Source organism: Triturus cristatus, chromosome 9 (genome assembly GCF_964204655.1).
Source record: "Triturus cristatus chromosome 9, aTriCri1.1, whole genome shotgun sequence".
Classification (NCBI taxonomy): domain Eukaryota; kingdom Metazoa; phylum Chordata; class Amphibia; order Caudata; family Salamandridae; genus Triturus; species Triturus cristatus.
Genome location: NC_140592.1, coordinates 940,676,911 through 940,689,250, shown reverse-complemented (window position 1 = coordinate 940,689,250; position 12,340 = coordinate 940,676,911).

Sequence of the window (12,340 nt, the reverse complement as noted above, 5' to 3'; positions counted from 1 at the left end):
TGTAGGGCTATGGGTGAAGGGGGCCCGCTACTGCCCCTGGAGTCCCCTTCCCGAAGCTTTTTTGAGTCGGAGGCTCCGAGTTGATCCGGCTGCTCAAAACGCGCATCGTACTTGGTCGCTCGTAAATCGGACCCATTGCGCTCCACGAGTTGGCCATGTTGTAGTCATCCGGAGGGCTTCGCTGACGGGTACGCGTCGCTCAGAGCGCACGGCAATATTCACATTGTACTTGCTCGCTCGTACGGCGGGACGAGTCGATCGGAAATCGCACTTGCGACTCAGACTCGCTTCTGATGGATGTCTTTTGAGCGAGAACGGAATCGTGCCCTTAGAAGAAACATAGGAGTGGCTTACCCAGCAAAGAGAGGAGCCACATTATATATAGCCCCCAGGCAGTCCTGGAACGTTGCCTGAAAAACAAAGTTGAGAAAACCTCCACAGCACTGGGTAATCATTGTGCTACATACAGAGATGGGAATCCAAGGCAAGAGTTCAATATTCAGGTAAAGCAAGAAAGATTCAGGAAAATGGAAAGGGGAAACACATTGAGGCTGAGGTTGCTAACATAGGAAGTACAAAAAATGGAGAGGTGGGTGCAAACTTGCAAGAAAAGCCCTGGACTAGAAGCAACAGATGTTGCCACACAGTGGTCTTCATAGGGCTACACCTTTATAGGGTTCTTCCTTATCCAACCTGAAAATAAAACTTCTGCCCTGTAGTGGCTGAGGCAGCGTTTCTTGGACCTTTCCGTGGAAGTCTCTGTCCTCCATGATTGCAGAATCCACTGCTCCTCCCAGTGGTGGCTGGTAGGGAATGGTGGCGGGGGAGGTGGGGGTGTAGAAAATAAAAAGAAAGAAAATGTACCTGTTGGTCACGCCGCCAGTCGCCACCTCTCCTCCGTTGCAGGACGCACCCAGGCTCCCATGCTCCCTAAGCCAATGACAACACTGCAATGCAGTATTGTGATTGGTTCTCTTAAGCCAATGGCAACACTGCAATGCAGCGTTGTGATTGGTCTGAGTGCCGTGGCTTGGCGCTCAGACGGGGACAGAGAGCCTGTGCATGTTCCCCACCAGGCTACATAATATAGCCTGGTGTGAAACATGCAAAGTACGCATGAATGTTTGGCTGGCCCAAGACGGCCGACCAAACAGTCATGCCCACTTTGCGTGTGCTCACCACTCGTCCCCCTGGCCCCTGCTCTGGCCAGCCCCTCCCCCCCTGCACCTAGAAACGGAAAAATAAAATGATAATAACGTTCGTTATTATCATTTCATTTTTCCACTGCACTACGCTTAAAGCAGTGGGGCACCGTAGCAGAGGAGCCGCCGTTGGCTCATACACATACAATGTTTTTGTGGACAATGTTTGCCCAGGCACCTGACAAAAGGCATAGATTCAAGTGTAGCAAAAAACATGGAATGGGTAAATAGAAAAAACTTCCCAAAATTAAGAGTTCCCAGATACTGCTTATCCCTCTAAACAAAAAAGACAAATAAGACGGGCAAGACGATGTAGCAATTAAAACAGTAATTTTAACCTTGTCATCAAATAAACCCATGATTAACACCTTAGAACTATTTTCACAGGTGTAAATGAAGGGAACGTTGGGGGATAGCAAAGCAGTCCAAATTTGCTTACGTCACTTTGCCAACAAGAGAAAAAAATCACAGGTAACAAAGCTGCATGAGGTCCACTAACTTTGCAACTTTGCAAAACTCAGCCAAGGATTTTAAGTTCTGCACAGTCCTAAACAAAAATACTATGAGAGGACGCAGCCTCTTATTTAGTCAGTGGGCCGAGGAAACAATGAACAAACATTTAAGGAAGAACTTCACGTTAAATAACAAATACATTTCTTTCACAATTGACATTTCATAGCAAAAAGATTTAGCTTGTATTGCATATTTTTCAATTTCACACTGCCAGTTCATTATGCCGAACATAGATGCATAGTCCAAGAGTTGATTTATACTTTTCAATGTTTTATTTTTATTTCAAGTGGATAGATACAAAAACCACAGCCAACGCGTTTCGTTCCCTTCAAGATATAATTTCTTAGCGGAACTTCTTCAGGGCTGTATTAGGAAAATAGAAAAAATATATATATATATATATATAATACATTCATAAAAACTGACGGACATACACATATATTTACAAACATTAAAAACAATTTCAGTGTCATTTTAATCAATCCGGTTGTACCGAAATGAGATTTATATTTACAAAATGTATACACATTAATCCATTTTCATTCTTATACACGTCCACTCCTAATACATAGACATGAAATTTCCAAAAGTTTATGGTTAAATACTAAGAGAGAATGGAACTCTAATACTCCAACATAGTATTCAAAGACTATGTATTATATAATTTAGACAATCTGTCATTTTTACGTCTATTTAGATAAAGATATTCTGGCCATCATCTTACCTCAAAGTGACAGCAAATTAAATGCAGACTATAGAGTTTTCAAATTTGGCAAGTGAGTAGTTTTAATCAACTTTAAAATGTAATATATCCAGAGATCAGAAGAAATTCTAAAAGAGAAAGTGTGACATGGAGACCAAATTAGAACAATCTAAATGAATTTTCAATGTTTGAGAATTAAAACTAAAGAAAGGAGGTGGATGAAGTCAAAAATCTCACCAGGTAGATCGTGGATGGTCTGGTTAAGTTTAAGAATGCCAATCCTCGCGGTGTACAATATTTAGATCCAGTTTGATGGGGATTTGCCCAGATTAATAATGAGAATCTGAAATAAGATCCAAGGTAAGAACTTAATATATAGAAGAAATGGAAACAGGATGATTCTATATCACTTTCTAATTTTAATTCAAGAAGATGGCGGTACACTGCTTCCAGTGCATAACAGGCTCAATGATATCTGCCAATATTGTATTATTTCTGGGAGTTTCTAATTTCACATGGTCCCTTGAAATGAGAATTCCAAGTTTTAAATTACCCCAAACACAAAACCAAATTGCAATTTTATAGAAGATAAAATAATCCCGAAGTGGTGCTTAGATCTAATTTTTTAAAATAAAGAATTATTATGTTGTGATCTCACCTGTACTGTTCCTTTAATTCTATTCTTACAGCAGTTTTTCAAAACTTCATCTGTAGTAAGTGCTCAGTTTGGGAGCAGTATATTTTATTGAATAAACACCTAATGAGGAGTATACAGAACACATTAGTGGCTTAACATCAACCAATATATAATCTATAATATGATTGAAATTATCTAAAACATTAAATCTAAATAATCCAAATCGAAATGTCTAGTCATTTATTTATAGGTGAAATAACCTTTATGTTTTATTCAAAGGATGAATGGAAGATAGAGGAGAACATAATATAACCCAAGTTCTATTATATTTGAGGTTAAATTAAGTAGCCTCCAGTAATCTTAAATAATCAGTTTCCAATTGGAGTTTTATTGACAGAGTATACATTTAACTAAGTCTATCTCTAGAGTCAAAGTCTCTCAAGACTAGAGAAAACCACAGAGAACCCCCTAATTCCATACACTTATTTGAATACACACCCATTTAAATACCTAGAATTGGGACTTATTTAATTCCAAACTCTAAATCTTTAAAGTTTTAAGTAAGATTAATTATTCTCTCATCTACAAAAATCACAAAGAGGATGTTGAAAAAATGATCCAGGTACCTTATTAAGCGTTCCTCAATCACCTCCAGATTCTCCGACCGTTTTATCCAGCTTGTCTTGTGTTTAAATAGTTTGTTTGAATGCTCTTAATTGGTAACACCTGGTCAGGCCCATACTTGATGATGTCATAAGTATGCGTCGTTAGAGCAAATACCTACTTGAGACTTACTGCCTCTCGCAAATCGTAGCGCCATTTTGAAATGGCTACTTCGTATCTTCAATGTGGTGCATGAATAGTTTTACATGTATCAGTTGCACACGGATGGATCTAAATTGGATATCATTGGGACGATGGAAAGAAAAATGGAAATCGACTCAATATTCTTTAGCGCGGGGACTCCGTTGTTTGTTCGCAAAACACTTCCCTTAATAAACGTAGAGTGGATAGAAGGACTTATTATTCTTTCAACTTGCGCAAGTTGCTTTCTAGCCAGAATAAATCTTAATCAATTTATTTATACAAATCGTAAATAACTAGTGTAGCGCTTAATATAAATCATAGTAATCTCGTTACGCCGACTATTTAAAATGAAAATAATACCGCCATCTTTGAACGTTCAGAGTTTTAACAAAGAGTGACTCGTACTATGAAAATCAATCCAAGTGCATGAAACACATAAGTAGTCCTAATGCTTCCAAGTTTTTAATTACTCGGACTATGTCGTGAATAAATAGTTTATAGTTTATTACAAGTCATAATAGACTCGCAACGTCGGATAAGTTATATGAGAATAATTTCGCCATTTTTGGATGTTCTATTTTATAATGAATAAAGCGAACTAGAAGAATCATTCTGAATAAAGCGAACTAAAGGAATCATTCTGGATAGGTGTGACACGTGAGTGATCCTAATGTTGTCAATTCATTCTTTAATCAGACTTTTTGTCCTATTTGACACATTTAGATGCATTATTAACAATAATTCAATACCATAACACATCGTTCTACGCGTATCGATGACATCCGCTTACTATGGGTCATAGTACTCAAGCCACGCCAACTAATTGCAGTAAGAGTAGTGGCGCCATTTTTGAATGATCCTAATCATAACGCAGCGTGACTCGTACTATAAAAATTAATCTAAATATATGAAACTCATGAGTGATCCTAACGATGTCATGTTAATAATTACTCTGACTATGTTGTAAATAACTAGTTTAGAGTTTATTACACAATACAGTAGCCTCGCAACGTCGGCTAAGTTGAATAAGAATAACTCGGCGTACATATTTTAGCTGTATATGCAATTCTAGAGGCAACAAGAGTAAATAGATGCTTGTCCAAAATGACAGTTTTAATACAGACAGTTAGAACTTCTTACTAGGTCCCATTAGATATTATGGGCGAAATTGAAGGGCAGCTTTTATAATAGAAAGGAAAAGATGATAAGGAGATAGTATTAAACTGAGATTTAATGACGCTCCGACGGTATTTGATTGGCTATTCTAAAATGTATAAGCCAATTAAAAAAAGCAATTGAACAGTGAGTTAGTAACTGTAGAAATAACTAATTTTCTTCTGATCTCTGGATATATTACATTTTAAAGTTGATTAAAACTACTCACTTGCCAAATTTGAAAACTCTATAGTCTGCATTTAATTTGCTGTCACTTTGAGGTAAGATGATGGCCAGAATATCTTTATCTAAATAGACGTAAAAATGACAGATTGTCTAAATTATATAAATCATGTAATACATAGTCTTTGAATACTATGTTGGAGTATTAGAGTTCCATTCTCTCTTAGTATTTAACCATAAACTTTTGGAAATTTCATGTCTATGTATTAGGAGTGGACGTGTATAAGAATGAAAATGGATTAATGTGTATACATTTTGTAAATATAAATCTCATTTCGGTACAACCGGATTGATTAAAATGACACTGAAATTGTTTTTAATGTTTGTAAATATATGTGTATGTCCGTCAGTTTTTATGAATGTATTATATATATATATATATATATTTTTTCTATTTTCCTAATACAGCCCTGAAGAAGTTCCGCTAAGAAATTATATCTTGAAGGGAACGAAACGCGTTGGCTGTGGTTTTTGTATCTATCCACTTGAAATAAAAATAAAACATTGAAAAGTATAAATCAACTCTTGGACTATGCATCTATGTTCAGTGCACCTCCATTCAATGTAAATTATTGGTCAGATTCTGTACTGAGGCACCACTAGGTGAATGGTGCTGGAGAGTTTGTGCACTAACAGCCTGATAAGGCAGCAACTGATTAGAAGTGAGGTGCTACCATTTGAGTCCGTCACCTTGTATTAGTTTGGATATTGTCATTTTCTGGACTGGTTTGCACTCACTGTTGCTTTAGATATAATTTGAATATGTCACGTTTCAATGACGGACGGGAGGAATTAGCGCAAGATCTTTTTGGCAAAAGTGCCACCCTAACACCCACGGTACCAACCACCACGGAAAAACAAGGACTACGTGCCTTATTCTTAAAATTAGAACGTCTTAAGAAACAAGAACTCGCACGATGGTGGGATGGAGTAACACTCCAACAGTATATAGATAACAAAAAAGTCCCAAGAGGACTACGCATTCTAATCTTCCCCACATTCGAAGATCTGAGTGCGGATCTACTTAAAGAATGGGAAGTAAATCTGGAGAACGCGTCATTAGTTATGATGCAAATCCTGATAAGAAATGCAATCGATAAAGGGGCTAAATTACTATCGGAGATTCAAAAGATAGAATCAGAAATTGAGACATTAGAGACCAAAGATTTAATTGAGAAGAATTATGAGATCTTGAAAAAGGTAATTTTAAGTCACCAACAGTATCTTAAGGATAAAAAAATGCGGAAAATTCGTAGAGATGATTGTGATTACAAGGAAGGGCGAATATACACCTTCGCCAAAAAATATGACTCAATGCAGAAAGCTGATATTAAAAAGAGAGGAAGGGAAGAAGTTGAAGATACACGATCAATAAGCAGTACCTCAGTATCTTCACGAAGTAGCGTGGCCTCAAGTAGTAATCAAGATGAGACCCCTTTAGGGGAGGGTATCACTTCATTTCAAAAAGAACTGGCCACACTCCGGATAAGCAGCAATCAGCGGAAAAAACAAACCCCAAGACGAGAAGAGGAGGGAGGAGAGGAAAAGGAAAAAGAAAAGACAACAAGAGGCAGACAGCAAGAACAGGTAAAAATGACACTGAGACCCAAGAAACCGTGAGTGCAACCCATGTAAGAAGTGACAATGTCATAATTCCAGTTGTTGATAATTCAGAGAATACGAAATTGGAAATTATTAATTTGTCTGACAGACCTATTGATGTTGATGAACAAAGCTTGTTATGTAAAGGCCTCGGATTCTGTCCTACACAGTCAGGTGACTTATCAGATGTACATGTTGACTTGTTCAAATTCACAAGAAAATTGAAATTAAAAGAGTACTTCAAAAATCAAAATTGTGGTGTATCTGTTGAGGGGAGAGTTATAGAACCTGTTACACATAGCATTGAGGATGTCCGGAACATACAATGTCTTCTTTCTATTGAGGAAGATGATGACCTAGAGATGGAAACTCTCCTACGAGATCTAGACATTGTAGAAAACGTAAATATAGACAGTGGTCTAAGACCAAAGTCTAAGTTTGTTCCCAATCAAGGATACCATTCAAACATCGATAAATTTTACAAAAAAGTAACAGATGAACTATACAAGCTAGAAAAATCAGAAAAATACTTGAAACATGAAAATCAAAACCTGACTAAAGGTGAAAGAGAGGCACTCAACAGATTGGAGAATGACAGCTCTATAGTCATCAGGAAAGCCGATAAAGGCAATAATGTGGTAATAATGAATAAGATAGACTACATGGGGGAGATAGACCGACAATTAAGCGATAAAAACTGCTACGAAGTCCTCAAAGGTAATCCCATAATTGAACTCAGCTCTCGAATAAATCTAATGCTGGGAGAGTGGAAAGAAACATGTCTCTTAAATGATTTAGAGTATAGATTCTTGAAAGTGAACAATCCACGCTATCCATGTATTTATATACTTCCGAAGACACATAAGAAAGCTAAATTCCCACCTGGTAGGCCAATAATATCAGGAGTAGGATCACCTACTGAGAAGATGTCTGAGTTTGTAGATCACAAACTACAAAAATATATGTTTAATCTTCCATCATTTCTAAAAGATAGCAAAGATGTCCTGTCCAAATTGATGGACTTCGCCTGGTCAGAGGAACTTTTCTTTGTCACGTGGGACGTTGTTAGCCTATACACATGCATTGAGCATAAATTTGGTCTTCTGGCAACACAGTCCTTCCTAGACAAAGACAAAGCAGATACATTTGAACACAATAGGATGATTCTGAAGATGATGGAACTGATTCTCACCACGAATGTGTTTCTCCATGACGGGAAATGGTATCACCAACTTCGTGGTACAGCAATGGGCACTAAATTTGCCCCCTCATACGCATGCCTATTCATGGGATGGTATGAGGCGCTTCATGCATGGGGCAGAGAGGCCTCCCCCTGGACACAATATATTGTGTTCTGGGGGAGATTCATTGATGACATTATCTGTATATGGTCGGGGTCTGAAACTAGTCTCCATGATTATTTCAATCATTTGAATAACAACTCTTATAATGTGACCTTAACAATGAACTACAACCGAACAGAAATAGACTTTTTAGATCTACATTTATATGTAAAGGATGGAACGATACAGAGTGCCTTGTATAGAAAGGAGACTTCTTGTAATGGAGTACTCCATGCCACGAGTGCCCACTCTAGATCTGTCATTAAGAATATTCCTTACGGTGAGATGGTGAGGGTAAGAAGAAACTGTTCAGAAACACACATCTTTGAGAAAAATGTATCAGAGACAGGAAATAAATTTTTGGAAAGAGGATATGAGGAGAAAGACGTTAAAACAGCTGTCTCGAGAGTACATCAATTAAGTAGAGAATCAACACTGGAGAACAGTACAAAAAAGACAAGATCCAATAATGACAAACTCAGATTTATCACAAAATACACCTCGCATAGTCAAAAATTTTTTAGCATTTTGAAAAAGAACTGGCATATGCTACTTGAAATACCCACTTTTAGAACAACTTTGACTAAAAATCCAAGTATCACCTATAAGAAAGGTACGACTTTAAAAGAAAGACTATGCCCGAGTTATGTGACTTCAGTGAGGACAACTCAAACATGGCTACCGACGAAACCGGCTGGTTTCTTCACATGTAGCTCCTGTAATATGTGTGCCTTCGGAAAAAACAAAACTAAGGAGTTTATGTACAACAACCAGAAACAGTATAAAATCAGAGAATTCATCAACTGTAAAACCTGTTTTGTAGTTTACATATTGGGCTGTAAATGCAATCAAATATATGTAGGGAGCACAACGAGAAATCTGAAATTAAGAATACAAGAGCACAGAAGAGCAATAGTGACAGGGGATTCAAAATACCCTATGGCGGAGCATTTCAAAAAAATCCATCCAAATGACAATGCATTCTGGTTCTTTGGCATTGAACATGTGGCGACATGTAATAGAGGTGGAGATAGAGCCCTCATGCTAAGACAACGTGAGGCAAAATGGATCTGTAGATTACAAGCAATTAGGTTTGGCCACAATACAGATAATGAATTCCATTACTTTCTGAATTAGGACATCTATTAAAGCTTCAAATGTAGTCAGTTTAATTGTTTTGAAAAGCCATCAACTTAACTGAATATTACGAATGTGATGTTATTTGCTGAATAGGTTGTGGAGATAGATCAATAATAATATGCTTTGCATTGGATTCTTTGTCTTAAACAAAGTGACAGCAATGTTAGCCATGCAGTAACACCAGCATCAACAGACTTACTTGTAATGCATCCAATCCATCTTTCTCCTTTAAGACGTAATTCGCCGTATATTTTTCATCTGTAAGGTATTCACCATATTAGTAAATTGAGATTTTCGTGTTGAAAATTAGTTATTTCTACAGTTACTAACTCACTGTTCAATTGCTTTTTTTAATTGGCTTATACATTTTAGAATAGCCAATCAAATACCGTCGGAGCGTCATTAAATCTCAGTTTAATACTATCTCCTTATCATCTTTTCCTTTCTATTATAAAAGCTGCCCTTCAATTTCGCCCATAATATCTAATGGGACCTAGTAAGAAGTTCTAACTGTCTGTATTAAAACTGTCATTTTGGACAAGCATCTATTTACTCTTGTTGCCTCTAGAATTGCATATACAGCTAAAATATGTACGCCGAGTTATTCTTATTCAACTTAGCCGACGTTGCGAGGCTACTGTATTGTGTAATAAACTCTAAACTAGTTATTTACAACATAGTCAGAGTAATTATTAACATGACATCGTTAGGATCACTCATGAGTTTCATATATTTAGATTAATTTTTATAGTACGAGTCACGCTGCGTTATGATTAGGATCATTCAAAAATGGCGCCACTACTCTTACTGCAATTAGTTGGCGTGGCTTGAGTACTATGACCCATAGTAAGCGGATGTCATCGATACGCGTAGAACGATGTGTTATGGTATTGAATTATTGTTAATAATGCATCTAAATGTGTCAAATAGGACAAAAAGTCTGATTAAAGAATGAATTGACAACATTAGGATCACTCACGTGTCACACCTATCCAGAATGATTCCTTTAGTTCGCTTTATTCAGAATGATTCTTCTAGTTCGCTTTATTCATTATAAAATAGAACATCCAAAAATGGCGAAATTATTCTCATATAACTTATCCGACGTTGCGAGTCTATTATGACTTGTAATAAACTATAAACTATTTATTCACGACATAGTCCGAGTAATTAAAAACTTGGAAGCATTAGGACTACTTATGTGTTTCATGCACTTGGATTGATTTTCATAGTACGAGTCACTCTTTGTTAAAACTCTGAACGTTCAAAGATGGCGGTATTATTTTCATTTTAAATAGTCGGCGTAACGAGATTACTATGATTTATATTAAGCGCTACACTAGTTATTTACGATTTGTATAAATAAATTGATTAAGATTTATTCTGGCTAGAAAGCAACTTGCGCAAGTTGAAAGAATAATAAGTCCTTCTATCCACTCTACGTTTATTAAGGGAAGTGTTTTGCGAACAAACAACGGAGTCCCCGCGCTAAAGAATATTGAGTCGATTTCCATTTTTCTTTCCATCGTCCCAATGATATCCAATTTAGATCCATCCGTGTGCAACTGATACATGTAAAACTATTCATGCACCACATTGAAGATACGAAGTAGCCATTTCAAAATGGCGCTACGATTTGCGAGAGGCAGTAAGTCTCAAGTAGGTATTTGCTCTAACGACGCATACTTATGACATCATCAAGTATGGGCCTGACCAGGTGTTACCAATTAAGAGCATTCAAACAAACTATTTAAACACAAGACAAGCTGGATAAAACGGTCGGAGAATCTGGAGGTGATTGAGGAACGCTTAATAAGGTACCTGGATCATTTTTTCAACATCCTCTTTGTGATTTTTGTAGATGAGAGAATAATTAATCTTACTTAAAACTTTAAAGATTTAGAGTTTGGAATTAAATAAGTCCCAATTCTAGGTATTTAAATGGGTGTGTATTCAAATAAGTGTATGGAATTAGGGGGTTCTCTGTGGTTTTCTCTAGTCTTGAGAGACTTTGACTCTAGAGATAGACTTAGTTAAATGTATACTCTGTCAATAAAACTCCAATTGGAAACTGATTATTTAAGATTACTGGAGGCTACTTAATTTAACCTCAAATATAATAGAACTTGGGTTATATTATGTTCTCCTCTATCTTCCATTCATCCTTTGAATAAAACATAAAGGTTATTTCACCTATAAATAAATGACTAGACATTTCGATTTGGATTATTTAGATTTAATGTTTTAGATAATTTCAATCATATTATAGATTATATATTGGTTGATGTTAAGCCACTAATGTGTTCTGTATACTCCTCATTAGGTGTTTATTCAATAAAATATACTGCTCCCAAACTGAGCACTTACTACAGATGAAGTTTTGAAAAACTGCTGTAAGAATAGAATTAAAGGAACAGTACAGGTGAGATCACAACATAATAATTCTTTATTTTAAAAAATTAGATCTAAGCACCACTTCGGGATTATTTTATCTTCTATAAAATTGCAATTTGGTTTTGTGTTTGGGGTAATTTAAAACTTGGAATTCTCATTTCAAGGGACCATGTGAAATTAGAAACTCCCAGAAATAATACAATATTGGCAGATATCATTGAGCCTGTTATGCACTGGAAGCAGTGTACCGCCATCTTCTTGAATTAAAATTAGAAAGTGATATAGAATCATCCTGTTTCCATTTCTTCTATATATTAAGTTCTTACCTTGGATCTTATTTCAGATTCTCATTATTAATCTGGGCAAATCCCCATCAAACTGGATCTAAATATTGTACACCGCGAGGATTGGCATTCTTAAACTTAACCAGACCATCCACGATCTACCTGGTGAGATTTTTGACTTCATCCACCTCCTTTCTTTAGTTTTAATTCTCAAACATTGAAAATTCATTTAGATTGTTCTAATTTGGTCTCCATGTCACACTTTCTCTTTTAGAATTTCTTCTGATCTCTGGATATATTACATTTTAAAGTTGATT